At 42.2% G+C, this 8,077-nt stretch overlaps 1 pseudogene; it reads left to right on the forward strand.

Moving 5' to 3' along the window:
- Positions 1–1,643: 1,643 nt before the first annotated feature.
- Positions 1,644–7,576, forward strand: LOC111958068 (peroxisomal multifunctional enzyme type 2-like; annotated as a pseudogene).
- Positions 7,577–8,077: the final 501 nt, after the last annotated feature.

Genomic DNA, 8,077 nt, shown 5'->3' on the forward strand with positions numbered 1-8,077 from the left:
TCACAAACAAAACACCCAATAGTTATCCTTTTTTTAACCTTTATTAAACTAGGCAAGTCAGTTAAGAACAAATTCTTATTTACAATGACTGGCCTACCAAAAGGCAAAAGGCCTCCTGGAGGGACAGGGGCTGGGATTCAAAATAAAAAATAAATGAAATAGAAATATAGGACAAAACACACATCACGACAAGAGAGACAACACTACATAAAGAGAGACCTAAGATGACAACATAGCATGGCAGCAACACAACATGACAACAACATGGTAGCAACACAACATGGCAGCAGCACAAAAACAGGGTACAAACATTGTTGGGCACAGACAACAGCACAAAGGGCAAGAATGTACAGACAACAATACATCACGCAAAGCAGCCACAACTGTCAGTAAGAGCGTCCATGACTGAGTCTTTGAATGAAGAGATTGAGATAAAACTGTCCAGTTTGAGTGTTTGTTGCAGCCCGTTCCAGTTGCTAGCTGCATCCTTACGGCAAAGCAATCCAGAAAAGTCACCTCCTACTACGAGGATTCAGTCTTTTTCTACACTGCCCAAAGATAAAGACCGTCAGAGAACTGTTTTTTTTTTTTTTATATCTTCCAGTTTGTCGTTACCACCGTGAGAAAGGACACATCGTCTCTCAGTGGCCTAAGTTGAAACAGAAAAATGAGAAAGAGAAAAAGCTGTTTTTCTGACAGGTGTATAAAATCGAGCACACAGCAATGCAATCTCCATAGACAAACATTGGCAGTAGAATGGGCTTGCTAAAGAGCTCAGTGACTTTCAATGTAGCACTGCCATAGGATGCCACCTTTCCAACAAGTCAGTTTGTCAGATGTCTGCCCTGCTAGAGCTGCCCCGGTCAACTGTATCTGCTGTTGGAAAAAGGCGACATTGTTGTCCTGCTTTTAGAATATCAGGGTTTATTCTCAGATGTGCCAACTCAGACAAATGTACTAAAGCATGACATTGACGTTTCGGACTCTGCCCTAATCAAACAACATGCCAATCGAGTGAATCCTAAAAATAGAGCGAAGCTCTACAGTGAGGTGGAGTTCATGCTTGAACACGGCATTGCACAACATGGCAACAGTACGTGGAGTTCTCCCTGTATTTTAGTACCTAAGCCGGATGGGTCTCTACGGTTTTGTTTAGATTTTTAGGAAACTCAATGCCGTTACTTATTGAATCAAGACATTAAAGCTTTTAATTTGTTATTCATTTCTAAGATGTTCTACAAACCAAATTTCACTTTGACATTATGGGGTACTGTGTGAAGATCAGTGATACAAAATGTCTATTTAATACATTTTAAATTCAGACTGTAACACAAAATGTGGAAAAAGTAAAGGGTATTAAAGTCAGTGCCGGTTCCAGGCATAAGCAACATTAGCGGTCGCTTATATTTTTTCCCCGAACTGAATCAGGTCTCAATTTACTATTGAGTGTAAGAATATTACACCAGGCGCAACTTCAAAATTTCTTCTCCACACACCTTGGAAGAGATATTAAAGGGGGAGGGAAGAGCTCCGCTGCTGCTGATTAAGTGGACAAAGAGATAAAAGCCAACGGAGGCAAAGCAGTGGCTAACTATGGTGGGTAGTTTGGACCTAGTTATCTTCCTTCATTCGATATTTTACACATGGTTCAAGGTAGACTCGTGTGGCCATCCTTCTGAATCCTGTTTGGAGGCCTGGAATCTGAGGCTAAGTTCATGGCTATGTAGGCAGTTTGCACGTTTAAGGGCAGTATTACAGAGCCTTGATGCAGTCTCAAATTCCATCCTTCCAGTGTCCAATTTCACCTCTTTATGTTTTTATTTTAGCCCTCATTGAAACTACCAGGGAATTGTACTGTAGACCAGGGGTTCCCAAACTCTGGGTCCCCCTTCCAGCATTGGGGAACATCCCACGCCTCGCCCATCTATTTCTATGAGCACAAGTACAGTTCATGAGACAAACTGTTCACTCCCTTCTTGTTGGGGGAGAGAATTTTGCAGGTTTAAAGCTTATTTCTTGCATTTCTACACATTTTGTCATGGTGCAAAGAAAATGTTGCAGTTTTAAAGCAAATTTTCTTGCAATTCTATACATTTTTCCATGTCTAATGTGTATTCGTGTGATATTTGAGTGACAAAAAAATTACAACAATATCTATGGGCTAAAAAAACGAAATAAAAAAAACTTTAGCTGACATGGGCTAGTTGATCTGGACATTTCTGACAAGTTATAAATAATTCAAAATCAAATCAAATGTTATTAGTCACATGCGCCGAATACAACAGGTGTAGACCTCACAGTGAAATGCTTACTTACGAGCCCCTAACCAACAGTGTAGCTTCAAATAGAATAGAGAATTGAATGACAATTATAGTTGCGGTCTAAGTAGTAATGAGATTGACCAGGGTCTGTATCCATAAAGTGTCTCAGAGTAGGAGTGCTGATCTATGTTTAGGTCCCCCCTGTCCATATCACCTTATTCATTAGGATCTGAAAGGCAAAACTGATCCTAGATCAGCATAACCACCGATCGTTACTTTTATTTCTTATTCTTATCCGTATTTTTTTAAACAGCATTGTTGGTTAGGGGCTCGTAAGTACGCATTTCACTGTGAGGTGCTGTACTGAAGGACCTGTTGTATTCGGCGCATGTGACTAATAACATTTGATTTGATTTAATGCAACATTCGTTCCCTGTATTTCAGACCTCATCCATAGAGTTCACCTGAGAGGCTCCTTGGTCACTAGAGCTGCCTGGAACCACATGAAGAACCAGACGTTTGGGAGGTAATGTACTGTACAGTAAAGGTCAAGGGTCAGACCCAGCACCATGTTGCCTATGTAAAAGGAAATAGAGCAGACTCCTCTGCTGAAATCCAAATTACCCCCTAGGCACTCCTGTAGGGATAGGGATAAGCAACAAAGCAATTGCTTAATCTTGCCTTCTGATAGCTTGGTTTGAATTCTCACCAAATTGCGAGTGCCTATGGGTTGATAAGCCAGTTAGTACATACTAGCAACACGCATTACAACCAAACCAGACAGGCAAATTCAGGGCAGCTAAGACAACCCAAGCCAAGGACAAATTGCCTTAAATCTACAGTTTTATATAAACCATAGCTGAATGGATCTCTTTACCAATCCATATTTCTCAGGGGAAAAGTAAATCCACCTTCAAGAAAAAAATAAAAGAACATCTAATGCGATAGACCATATGACTGGACAGGAAATAGAAAGCATCAACTGAATGTTAAATGTGTTTCCTGTCAGGTATTTTAATTGTCTGTATTGTCTACTTGTTGAATGTTTGTGAAGTCTTGATTTATGGTTGTTTGTAATGTCTTGTTAATTGGTGTTGAACCCCAGGAAGATTAGCTAGCGTTACGGCATTAGCTAATTGGGATCCTAATAAAAATTTAAAAAATAAATAAATATTGCTTTTCAGAAAGCAATTAGGCAATGACAGGTGCAGAGTACAGAGCAGGGCTAGGCAACCCTGGTCCTGGAGTGCTGCAGACACTTCATGTTTTTGATTTAACTGACCTGGAAGACCAGGTGTGTTGAATTTAGGCTAATCACTGAATTGATAAATTAGCTCAGTTGGTCAGGGCTGCGTTCAGTACATAAACACGTAATAGAACGTTCAATTGATCGGAAACGGTGCTGTACTGAAGGACCAGTTGAATAACGGGGTTGGGTTGTGGGTTCAAAATGCCCTGCTGCCCTTTAAAAACGTCACTCATTGCTTCAAGCCACAACTCGGCACACCCAGCGAACAGCGCAAACGTATCGCAGTTTTTTTTCAAAAACGTACAACAACGATTTGGGAAAACGTGTCGTTCAGTACAAACCGTACCGTAGAGTAGCAATTGTTAAAGACAACTGAACGCACCCCTGGTGTGGTGCTTAGTACCTGCGGCACTCCAGGAATAAGGTTGCCTATAGAGCATAACTTTCTACATCTGTTGCAGGTTTTAGCACAGGTGGGCCCTTCCTTTACGGATTCATATAGCAAAATCCATCCTTATGATCCCCTTTGATTTGCAGCAATGGCACCAAGAATGAGTGACAAAACGGCCCTAAAAATGTTTTGTTTGTGGTCGTTGTTGACATTTTGCAGGCAGTGAAGCGGTCTGATTTCTTTGCAGTTGCTGTGTCATATTGTGTTTTCTTGTTATTGCTGCGCGACTGCACCAGCCGTGGCACATTGATTCAACACTGTCGCACTGAATTAAACTGACATTTCACGGTGCCCTGTCTGTGCCCAGGATCATTATGACATCATTGGCTGCTGGCATCTATGGCAATTTTTGGGCAGGCGAACTACAGCGCGGCGAAGCTGGGACTGGCCAACACCCTGGCCATTGAGGGTCAAAAGCACAATATCCACTACAACACCATCACCCCGACCGCGGGCTCGCGCCTCACAGAGACTGTTATGCCCCCAGGTCAGAGTCGTCGCTGAGAAACGGCTCTAAACATAGGCTGAGTAGCACACATTACTGTCATCTTATTAATAAGGCTCAATGATTTGAGTTGATCTGTTGCATAATTATGCAATATTACATGTGTTACAATTAATATCGACATGTAAATGTGATACTTGAAGTCACCTGCTATTGTCAAACAAATGCAGGCACAAAATGAGTAAATAGAGATGAATCAATCATACACTCTGAAAAATGACCTTGTTGATTTGTGGATTGAGCATTTACTGAGGTGTCGTAGATTGTTTTGATGCCTCTGCTTGGCAGACTGGCATCTGTAATTTTCTTCTTGGCATCTGCCACATGATGTCCTTTTATACCCAGTATGAAAGTCAAGTGTGATATTGTCCCATATGTCAGTAACCTTGATTTCCCTAGAGTTTAAGAGACAGATTCAATAAAAAAAATCATGTTTGATATCAAAACAAAGGGCTGGCTTATCATCATGATTGGTATACTCTGTCATGTCATAATATTAGCAACTAACTACTATACTTTTTCTGTCATAGACCTCTTGGAGTCCTTGAAAGCCGAATACATTTCCCCCTTGTTTTATGGCTGTCTCATGAGCAGTGTCAAGAAAATGGCGGCCTGTTGGAGGTTTGTAAGAGAAATGTATCACATGTTCACTATGCCTTTCGTCTTACTCTGAATGTTTACTGATTATTCTTTTGATGTTCTCTCCCTGTTCAGGTTGGGGCTGGCTGGATTGGAAAATGTATGTAGAATTTATTATTCTTCTTTGGGAGTATTTGCATTGTTCTACAATATTAAATTTCCACAAATGTGCGTGTGTGTGTAGTGCGATGCGAGCGTTCCCAGGGCCGCATCGTGAGGCACAAGAACCAGGGCATGTCTCCTGAGGCAGTGCGAGACCAGTGGCACAACATCTGTGACTTCACCAATGCCACCAAACCTGCCAACATCAGTGGTAACAAACTCACGCAGCCCTTAGACCATAACACCTACGCCATATTTAGCCTCTGCCAGATATGTTACTGATAATTGCCATTGACTAATACATGGACATATTGAATTCAAACCAACATACGTTTTTTCAAACAATAGTGCAAAATGTAGAAAATTAATAGGTAGATTTAAATCAAACATCTGAATAATATTCCACTGGCAGTGAATGCCAGAACTCTTTTGATGTTGTAACCATTGAGGCACTGTACTGAAACTGATTTCATGGGAGAAGGTCCAAGTTCTAAACAGTATGCTGAAGTGTAAACAAAGATAGAGGAGCATCAGGGCACAAACCGATGAGAGAAAAGAGACAACAAGCTAGCTTTTCAGTGAACAAACACATTGGCTTGTGCTGCTATGACACGGAATGTAAATTACACCACCACCAGTCCCCCCCATCTTTGAACAAAGGGAAAAGTACAGTACAGTATCTAGCGGTGCAGTGCGCCTTAGGGGTCAGGCAGAGACGAGAACATGGCAAGTGTTCATCATTATTCTCTCTTCTCTCTCCCTCGGCTTGCCCTTGGATGTGCAGCAGCAGCATGGGGGTGGCAGTCTCCCAAAGTCTCCCATTACCATGACTTTGTAGTGCTCTTTATTTGTTTATTTGTTCTCCACACGTTGGTGGAGGTGCTGTCGGGAACCGTCCCCAACCCCACCAGCGCTATTGCCGCCACTGCTGCATCCGGGATCAGTCCTGTGAGTGGAGAGGTCAACCGTACTGGGCTGGAATGAAGTGACATTGTGCCTGTTGGTGACAGATGGGCCCATAATGATGCTCTGTGATCTCCTACTGTGGACCAATGTCTTCAAAGACACACGTTTGTCTGTTTGGAGTGTCTTTCTGAAGCCAAGTGGCCAAGTCAAACTCTCTCTGGCTGATGTCAGTCAGTGTGTCCCCAGTTGGCCTACAGGGACTGGTTCTGTCTAAAGGCAATGATGAGTCACATCATGGCTCATGTCACTTCATACTGTGCTGATTTTAGCTGTGCTTCCTCTACAGATGGAGGCGGTGGGACAGAAGCTTCCACTCCCAAGCTCAGTGCATCCTGTACGACCTGGGAGTGGGCCTGTCCACCAAGGACGACGAATACCTCAAGTTCCTGTATGAGGGCCACGAGGACTTCAGCTGTTTGCCTACCTTCGGTGTCATCCCCTCCCAGGCGGCCATGATGTAGGGCTGGGTTTCCGTGCCTGGACTCAACTTTGACCTCACCAGGGTAAAAGCTCCAGGAAACAGTCATCCGACACAGTATTGGCAACCATCTATTGGTTTAACACACTGAATAGCACGTATAGTGTTGCTGTTTGCGCACAGTTCATTCAGTGGGCAAATCACGCATTTTGATAGCTTAAAATGTTCTATTGCTTGAAATGGAATGGGAAATGCTAACTGAAACCGCTATGTAATTATCTATGAACTCACCTTTGTTCGTTCTGATATTGTCACTCTCTCGCAGTTGTTGCATAGAGAGCAGTAGCTGGAGCTTTTCCATTACCCACCTTGGGTATGTCCCATTACAGATTCTAAGTATCTCTGAGCACAACATCATTTTCTGCTGACAAAAGCCTGTGATTTGAAATAGTTCTGTCTGCATTTGCAGGAATCTGACCTCTCAGGCTGCAGTCGCAGATGTGTTAGACAAAGGATCTGGAGCAGTCATTCTGGATGGTTAGTTGTGTAACTCTTCCCTTTCTCTGATAATTAGAGGGAAAAATTGTGTTGAGCTTCTGTTGCGGTATATATTGAGAATTACTATTTTTGGTTGATGTTCAGCAGGGTTGCATGAGATGAGCAGAGAAATGACTCGGTGGGATTAATGAATTAAACAAATAGCGGAGGAATTTAAGAATTGAAGGTAATCAAATACATGCAATCTAGATATTCTTTCAGAAAAAGCTGAAAGAATATTTTCTCTACGTGTCGTGTGGATGGTCTTTATAATTTCTCATTATTGGTGACTCTGAACATTATGACAACATAGCTGTCTTTCTCCACAGTCCACACGTACAGTGGGAAAGAGTTGGTGTTCTACAACCAGTATTCACTGTTTATCGTGGGGGCTGATGGCTTTGGAGGAAAGAGAACATCTGATAATGGTAACTCTTCCAATCTGTGACATTTCAGAAGTACAATTATTTTTCTAGAAATAAATGGTTGATACCTACCATCTTCTTTAACCTCTCTTGGGTAGGGGGCAGTATTTTCACGCCCGGATGAAAAGCGTGCCCAAAGTAAACTGCCTGTTACTCAGGCCCAGAAGCTAGGATATGCATATAATCAGTAGATTTGGATAAAACGGTTAAAATTATGTCTGTGAGTATAACATAACTGATATGGCAGGTGAAACCCCGAGGACAAACCAACCCCCCCCAAAATTCAGCCTACCACTGTTTTCAATGGCTGTCACTTTTATTATAAGGCTAAATCCTCCCAGATTGCAGTTCCTAGGGCTTCCACTAGATGACAACAGTCTTTGAAAGAGTTTCATGCTGGTTTTTGGAAAAATGAGCCAGAAATTGTAGTTTTTCTAGGTGGCTCCCATTTTGGCTGTAGTGTTTCCAAGCGCGTGGAAGAGAGCGCATTCTTTGGTATTTTTCTCCGGTAAAGACAATAATGA

This window comes from Salvelinus sp. IW2-2015, linkage group LG33, assembly GCF_002910315.2.
Source record: "Salvelinus sp. IW2-2015 linkage group LG33, ASM291031v2, whole genome shotgun sequence".
Lineage (NCBI taxonomy): Eukaryota > Metazoa > Chordata > Actinopteri > Salmoniformes > Salmonidae > Salvelinus > Salvelinus sp. IW2-2015.